Here is an 8173-nt window from a genome sequence, read left to right as displayed (position 1 = left end):
GTAGGGAAATTTGCCTCAGGAAGAATTATGCCTTGAATTTCATCCATATTTGATTTAGATATTTAATAAATCTGTACTTTAGTTTTTTGAGGTGATGCTGAGTTTAGATTTTTAGGGCTATTGAAGTAGAGTGAACATAGCATGAGAAGTACACAAATTTGGGGGCCAATGGTGGGATGCTATGGTCCGAATGTTTGTATTCCCTTAAAATTTATTCATTGAAATTCTATGTCCTGGGGTACTGGTATTTGGAGATGCACCTTGGGGAGGTATTATGGTTTGAACACATTCTCCCAAATCATGTGCTAGAAACTTCCCAAAGTAACAGTATAAAGAAGGCCTAATGGGAGATATTTAGGTCATGAGTGCTCCACCTTGATGAATGGGTAATGCTGATCATGAAAGGAATTGAAATTGTGAATTCAATCTGTTGCTCTCATTTGTCCTCTCTGCCTGTCCATTATGGAATGCCACATCAAGGTCCTCTCCAGATGTCAGATTCTTTGATCTTACTTCCCAGCTTCCAAAACCACGAGCCCCTCAAATTTTGAACATTATAAATTGCCCAGTCTATGATAGTCTGTTATAGCAACAGAAAATGAACTAACAGGAGGTGGTTAGGCCTTCGGGACAGAACTCTTATCAATGCAATTAGTGCCCTTATAAAACAGGCCCCAGGGAGGGTTTTTGCTACCTTTGCTATGTCAAGACACAGGGGGAAGTCACCATCTATGAGCCAGAAAGTGGACCCTCATCAGACCTTGGCTCTGCCTTGACCTTAGACTTCTCCACCCGCCATAACCATGAGAAAAAAATGTATGTTGTTTCTAAGCTATGATAGTTTGCTACAGCAGCTCTAATGAACTGAGACAATTAGATTTCTCTGCTAGATAAAGCTGTAATAGTGGATGAGATTTTGAATAACTAGGGATTGTGAAAGTAAAGAAAATACTGCATAAATGTGTAGAGGAGATGGAAATTCAAAATGCCACAGTCAAAATGACAAAATACAGTTACTTTCTTGCTATATTGATATAAAGTTATTTTCAAAGTGTCCTCTTTTGAACAGGGAAAGCTGGTGTAGTTGGGAGCATTTGGGGGCTGGCAGGTGGCATGATGGTTAAGAGTACTGGACTCCCACATGGCCAACCATGGTTCAAGTCCCAGACCTAGAGCCTTGGTTTCTCTCTCTCTTCTTTCATCCCTCTCTCTCTCCCTCACTCACACTGTCCCTCTCTGGTCAAATTAAAATAAATAAATAAATAAATAAAGTTAAATAAAATAATTCTACAAAGAGTACAGATTAAATATGTTCAGTATATTATTGCCTTTTAGGCAAAAACTGAGCATACTAGTAAACAAATCTTTACTCTAGTAGAGAGCATGTATGACAAATTAAGACAGAAAATAAATGTTTAATGATAGACAGCTCTGAAATAAATCTAAGGCCAAGTGTTAAGCTTGATGAAATAGAAAATTGAAAGTGTCCCTAGAACCTGGACTAATAAGGAGCATATACACACATTTACCAAATACATATAAGTATTTCAGGGCACTTCAAAACATTCATGGAGAAATTGAATTAAAGTACAACTTTATTTTGGTACAACATTTTTGAAAATTATGCAGTCTATTTTTAACACTATAGATTTCCCATAAAACTTTTGAGGACTAGCCAATTAGACACATAACAATGACCCATTCGGGGACAGCAGGTGGCATGGTGGTTAAGGCAGTAAAAGGATTTGAGCCCTTGACCTAACATCTTATAAAATCACACCAGGCATGTGTGCATGTGTGCCCAAAATCCCAAGAAGAAAATGGACGAGAAAGGATTGTGTTGTGGCCATCTCCCCAGGGGTGTGATCTTTTTTACTTTCCCTCTCTCTGTGTTTCTCTAACAAGCACATGAGCCCTATGGCAGAAACCTGAAAAAAAAAAAAATTAACCATCCTAAAGAGCAATTGAAAGTTTTTAAGTGATGTAATGAAAAAGGAGTTTTAGAAAGAATCTTTTCTTTTCTTTTCTTTTTTTTTTTTTTTGAGAGATTTTTGCTATAGGATGCGAGCGCTCGCCAGACAGACAGAGACAGAGAGAGAGAAAGCAAGAAATCACCCCCCCCCAGGGGGGATGGCCACGCCGCAATCCCTTCTCCTCCATTCTCTTCTCGGGATCTTGGGCACGCACACACATGCACCCGGCGTGAGTTTAAGCCACCGGGTCTGGGACTCGAACTGCGGTCGACTACATGGGAGTCCAGCAACATAGCCATTACGCTAACTGCTGGTCTCCTTTAGAAAGAATCTTAGAAATAATTCACATGTTGGTTCAAGAAGGGAGGAATTAACTTAAAAACAATAAAAAAGGATGGGTTAGTCATATTTAAAGTAGGAGTTGATGAGTGTCTGGTGAAGAGGGGCAGAGGGGCTAACAATATAGTCTGGATAACTGCTAGTCACTTGTATTTTTCCCAACCCTGAGATTCACTTTTTATTTAATGAAGACCTCTCACGTAGCTTTCTAAAAATTATTCAGATAATCCAGATAGGCACAACTCCATTATTTATATTATGATTACAGCCATGCTTCCCCACATTCTAGGTGGTAAGGATAGTATTATAGAGGGTAAAGGCTTTGAAAGTGAGTTGGTTTGAATTTAAATTTTGTCACTTACCTGTATATTACTAAGTTCTCTTAGCCTCAGTTTCCTCTTCTAAAAATGGACCTATTGCTGCCTATTATAAAGGGATTGCAATGTGCCTATCCCCCCTGAGCGGTGATTTCTCACTTTCTGTCTCTCTGGTGAGTGCATACACCCTATAGCAAAAATCTCTCAAAATAAAAAAATAGAAAAAAAAAATAAAATGATGTCTTGAAAATTCAAGGAAAAACATGTATCTAAATATTCAGAGTAGTATAATAAAGTTCAGGATAAGCATTCTACTCATTTAAATTTCATGAATCCAATTATATAGACTCTGCAAAAAAGAGAAAAAGGGAAGAGGAAACAGAGAAAGAAAGAGAGAGATTGATTCATGGTGTTTTCCCTGGTTCAAATTTGATTCTGACCACCACAGTGCCAAGGAGATCACAACCGAAATACAAAAAGATAGGAGGTAAGTGTTGGCTTTTGACTTTACAAGGACCTAAGTTTAAGGGTAGTACATGAACTTTTCTATGATAATTTTTGACTCTACTAGATTATTGTTTCACTTTCTGACTTTAGAACTTAACCCCTGTTTAAATTTCACTCAACCATAGCATGGTATAGAGGTTCAATTTCAACCTTTCATAGCATGCCCAACCAAGAAAAGAGATTTAATCCTATTGAAGGCAACATAGGCATCGTCTCTGGGTATGTCCACATTTGATGATCAACACACTTTGGATTCTGGCAGCCCCAAGGTCGGTGATGAAGATGTGACCTCAGGTGAAATGCTTGCAACCATCTAACTGGATAGAAGCCATTTTGTGCAGAAGTGTGGTAACGTTTCCCCTGTTCTACACTAACGTATTTGCAATATCCTGCTTGTTCTTTTGTTACAAAGGCTGTGATCATTAGGAGACTTATGATATTGAATTGAACTGGGAGGATTTTTTTTTTTCCAAAGGTGAATAGATACTTAACATTTGCCAGCCAATTCTTTATGATTAGGAATAAAATAGGCCCTGTCTGGGCAAATATACTGTTATATCATCTGATGTAGTCATTTTATTTCTCGTCATAGTTTTATTGTATTCTATACAGATAATGCATGTATCTCTTGATTTGCTTTGTTAGAGACTGTAAATGAAACTTCACAAAGCCATCTTGAAAATCATGTAGTGAAACAAGAGTTGGAAACATTTTTTTCCTCCTTATCATCATTGTTGCTTTCAGTTGAATAAATGTACATTTCTTGCTGACTGCAAAAAAAGCCATTAAAAAGCTGTTCCCAGCTAAAAGGTTTCAACACATAGGGAATTATATCACTTGCTTTATTTCTCCCCCTTAGCAGAGACAGACGTGGTTATAATAGCCAAATCAAAGAACATTTGTTTGAATGATCTGTAATCAGCACTGCTGTTGTTCAGGAAGTTCTGAACAGTTTTACAGCCGTAAAACCTCGTACCTGGGAAACGGCATGTGTTATGTTGAATTTGAGCACAATTATTATAATGCTAATATTTTCTTAAAATAAAGTAATGGATAAATATTATATTAATAGGTCTGCCAACTGCGACGGCAGTACAATGATAAAAAAATACAATCTGAATAACAAATATCAAGCACAAATTGTAGAAGAGGAAAAAAAACAAACAAACAAAGAAACACCACTGAGTTCCGTTGTGGACTGGAACACCAAGAATCATAGACAGAAGAGGACTAGAAATTAGTCACATCATTACCATTTCTTCCCTCTCAGCTGCACAATTTCTTGATAGAAAATTCAGATCATGTCTCTTTCTCTTCTAGGGGTAATTCATTGCTTATTTTCTCATCTTAAAAATAATTTTAAAAATGTACAAATCAATGTATTTCTCATCACAATCAATTAACACCACTTAAGAAAACATTTAACGTGGGTTGTCCATTGGTTTATTCATTTATTTATCACCTTTTTCAGGGAAGGCACTAACAAAAACTATGCAAAAAGAATAATATTTGTATAGTACTTTAGAGTTTACAAAATGCTTTCACCTAAATTCTCATTTTATCTTCACCATAATCCTGTGGGGTAGTTAGTGAGGGAGTCAGAGCCATTACTTTCCAAGGGATAATATATAATTGATTTATCATCATATGCTCTCTTTCTCTGCCAACTTGACTCCTTTGAGCCATTCTTTTTCTTAAAAGATACAGGACTTTCTTAGAGATGAACATTCATCCTATCGGGACAGTTTCCCCCTTAGGTTACTTCTCAGTGTGCAGTAACATTGATGTATACATTTCTCTTAAAATATAATATAAAAAGAAAAAAAAACCTGTAAGCTAGGTCTCCAGGAAGAGTTGAATAGCACAACAATAAGAAATACTCCAATTGTGTGAACTTGGCAAGAAGTGGAATATATCTCTATGTAATGAATTCTCTAAATTAATACCTTCTAGCTGTCAGTTATCATGGTTCCACTGAATTTTGGAAAACTGGAGGGGGGGGATAAAAAATATCCTCAATATTTCATAAAATGTGTTTCTTCTATTATTTGAATGTATATTTTAAGTTAAAGTGAATTTTGCAGTAAGAGAATCAGTAGTAGTTAGATTAGAATAAGAGCGATATTGCTCAGGCTGAATGCCATTTTTTTTTCCTCTGAAGACAAATGCTGACCACAATATTTCGTACTCTAGAAATACAAAATCAAAATAAGGTTAACTGTTGTGTTGCACAGAGATTATTGAGGGTGAAAATAAATGGCCTGAAATTCAGTTGGTTTAGGTAAGCAAAATTGCTTATGTTAAATCTCAAGTGTTGGGTAAATTTGGTTTTCTTTACCTGCAACTCCATTAAGATAGGGAAATATCAAAATATATGTTTGTATAATCGCACACACAACCTGTATTTGAGTTCATTAAAAAACAGAGGTAATGCTTTATAAATCTTAAAAGTAGCAATAAGAAGTTTCAGATGGTTCAGCTTTATTCAAAACTGTTTCCAAAGAATTATGGAGAAGAAAAGTAAACCATTTAGGCGTAAACAGTTTATAATCAATCACATTTTTTTGCAAACGTAAATAGCATTATTTTTATCATTTAAAATAATGTATTATTTTGTGACTATTTTCAGGGAATGTTAAAGATGTTAAAAAGGGTAAACCTATGGACATATGAAGAAGAAATTTAAGTCACCAATAATCCAACCTCATAGTTATAACTTCGGGTCACATTTTGTTATAACCCTTCCAGAATTTCTGCAACTTCTGCAGTTTGCCGTTGTCTCAATGAAGTTCAAGCTCTAATATTCCCAATGCAGTATATGGCAGGAAGAGATAGAAACTAATGTAGCAGAAGGGAGGCCAGAAGAAGTAGGAGCATTTAAAGTCAAGGTAGGGTTTATGCTATAAATCAAGCAAGAGTTTAAAAGCAGTTGAAGGTATGGTACCATCTGCTCTTCCTCCAGATGTATCCAGGTAAGAAACAACTAACTCTACCTTGGGAATATGAAAGAGCTCATAAAGCTTATATTAAACCTCAACACAAAACCTCACAACATTTTAAAGAGATATGGAATGGTAACATATTTTTTTTTTTACAGAGCACTTTTAAGTTTACAAACCACAGGAAACTTGTACTTTACTAGTCAATTATTTTACTTTTCATCATAATACCTAAGTGCACAGTTTATCAATGGATATAGGTGAAAGCACATCTTTCCTAAAGACTGACAATAGTCTCCAACTTGATGATAAAATCCTAAGCAAGTGTTTGAATAGATGATTTTCTTAGAGATCTGTCTTTTCCTAGTCATCCAGTCTGGTCTTAATATTTATTTGGTTCTGTCATATTCTGGGTGCTATGCTGGGTATCATTTTGTTTGCTAATTCCCAATTCCCAGAGAGCCCCAGAGAAGAATCTGCCCTCTTGGTTAATGCTCCCCTTGCCTTCATCCTCTCCTTTTGTCCTATTAGCAAGTAGACACCACTGATTGGAGGTGAAATAATGAATTGAGTTGAAACAGTCAGCTCTCCATCCCCTTCATTTGCACAAAGTGCAGTGTTGTGTGAACGCTGGAAGAGTAATAGCATAGTGCAGGCACGTGATGTGTTCTGTCTTTGGTTTCACAACTAGGCAGATCATTAACTGATACGGAGTAGGAGGTCAAATATTGATCCTTTAGGATTACAGGTTACGACAAAGGATGGATGGACTACCACAAAAGAAAGAGCCTCAGGGAACAGCAGGATGTGATGACTTGCTCCATAATCAGAAGCAATTTACAATGTAGGAAGTCATAGGACTCTATCAGTCACTGGCATAAGTTTTGTTTTCTATAACCTTTCCAGAGCTTGCCATAAAGTCTGTCATAAAGGATGGGGCTTATAAACTGAAATTGTGGAAGGAGATACCCTAAGTTATTCACTAACAATTCCCTGACTCAAACGTACAGCAAAATTAATAACATTAGAAAATCACCACTTTCTTATTAGAAAGGCAATTTTAGACATTGACACTTCTCAAAATAACTATTCCCTGATTTATCTGAGAAGAGGATAAACCAATTGAATGATGCTACCAGACTCTGAAATTTTTCATTTCGTTGGTCTCTTTACACATTAAAATGACTATTCGCCCAATTCGTGAAAGGGTATTTAGTCACAAACAATGTTCTCTGCTCTCTAAATAAAGCTCGCCCTTTCTCACCTTCACCTCACCTTTATTGCAACATACCTTTTAACCTTAGAGGCTTTATTTTATAGGGTCTTCCTTTCATACCTTTAGTCCCTAGGTCTTCATAGGTTCCATTTACTCTTCCTGTAGATAATGTTGGGTTTTCCTTTCCCTAAACAAGCCTTTTCCCATAACTCTCAGAGGCATTCTCTTACCTCTCATGGTGCTTTTATGACCATGCTTCTAGATAGCTTTAAGGCTCAACAGTCACTGCTTGCTTTATTCTGTGGCCACCCAATTCCTTCTGGCTTCAGGACCTGTCACTGCACTAGATTTGCTGCTCTAGGTCACTGAGGATCCTTAACTTTCAAATCCGATTCCATTCTTAGTCCTTACCTTCCATCAGCTGATTTTGGTATTTGACTCTTTTGACTAAACGGTGCAACTTTTTTTCCTTGGATTTCATATTCCTAAAGTTTTGAGTTCCCCTCCTGCCTTCCTGAATGGTTTCTTCGCTGCCAATCCTGAACATGCACACTTGCAAAATATCACTACCTTAACTCTCTTTTATCTCCTCACTTCATTTCTTTTACATGTTTTAAGAGAGATTTTTGCTGTAGGGCATGTGCATTTGTCAGAGAGACATAGAGAGACAGAGAGACAGAAAGCAAGAAATCTCCCCCCAGGGGAGATGGCCACACTACAATCCCTTCTCCTCCATTCTCCTCTCAGGATTTTGGGCATGCACGTACACATGCCTGGAGTGAGTTTTAAACCACCGAGTCAAGGACTCAAACCATTATCGGCTACATGGGAGTCCAGTACATAACCATTACACCATCTGCTGATCCCTCATTTTCTTTTTCT

General features: G+C 36.9%; 1 pseudogene; it reads right to left on the bottom strand.

Moving 5' to 3' along the window:
* The window catches only part of LOC106734181 (tigger transposable element-derived protein 1-like), a 46120-nt pseudogene extending 38348 nt beyond the window's left edge, over positions 1–7772 (bottom strand).
* Positions 7773–8173: the final 401 nt, after the last annotated feature.

The sequence above is a fragment of the Tupaia chinensis genome, unplaced genomic scaffold (assembly GCF_000334495.1).
Source record: "Tupaia chinensis unplaced genomic scaffold, TupChi_1.0 Scaffold149537_1, whole genome shotgun sequence".
In the NCBI taxonomy this organism is placed as follows: Eukaryota; Metazoa; Chordata; class Mammalia; order Scandentia; family Tupaiidae; genus Tupaia; species Tupaia belangeri.
This window is presented reverse-complemented; position numbering and strand designations above follow the sequence as displayed.